The sequence below is a fragment of the Egretta garzetta genome, unplaced genomic scaffold, assembly GCF_000687185.1.
Source record: "Egretta garzetta isolate BGI_Z169 unplaced genomic scaffold, ASM68718v1 scaffold237, whole genome shotgun sequence".
Lineage (NCBI taxonomy): Eukaryota > Metazoa > Chordata > Aves > Pelecaniformes > Ardeidae > Egretta > Egretta garzetta.
Window position 1 is genome coordinate 3,205 of NW_009260142.1, and position 625 is coordinate 3,829.

Genomic DNA, 625 nt, shown 5'->3' on the forward strand with positions numbered 1-625 from the left:
GGGCTGGGCCCATGGCTCCAGCCTGGCCAGGTCACCCCGCAGACCCACACTGCTGCCCAGCTCAGTGTCATCTGCAAACAGACTGAGGGTGTCCTCGATCCCCTTGTCCAGGTCAGGGCAGGGACAGGACCCTGCTTTTACGCTTTGCCTGGGCACCACCGGGGTAGACACCCAAATGTTCAACCTTGGTGACTGGGGCTGGAGGAGACATCTCCATCCCCATCCTTCCTCCTTCCATGGGAATGGTAGCAGGAGCTCCAGCCCTGTGCCAGGTCGTGTGTGCGCTCCGTAATGCTCCCAGTCTCACTGCTGGGAGAGCGGCAGGCCAGATAGGTGTTTTTATTGACCTTCTTTGCCTGCTCTCTTGCTCATATTTAGAGTAAATCAGGAACTTTAATCTTAACATTAGCTCGAAACTCTTTAATAGTGGGCTCAACTGTAAAGATTCGTGCAGTAATTAGCACAATGCAGTGCCCTGTTGTGACTGATGTCACTAGGAATATTAAATAACGGTCCCTGAAGGTCGTCTTACCGCAGCCGGGGAGCTGGCCGAAGAGGCCTGGGCCGTGCTTGATCTGCTTGAGCATCGCCAGCGCGCGCCGTGAGGAAATTCCCGCTGCGAGCG

The 625-nt window shown here is 55.7% G+C and overlaps 1 protein-coding gene across 1 annotated transcript in view; it reads left to right on the top strand.

Annotated features, from left to right (window-relative positions):
* The window catches only part of LOC104128855 (elongation factor 1-delta), a 2,972-nt gene that overhangs the window by 2,172 nt on the left and 175 nt on the right, over window positions 1–625 (top strand). The window lies entirely within an intron of this gene.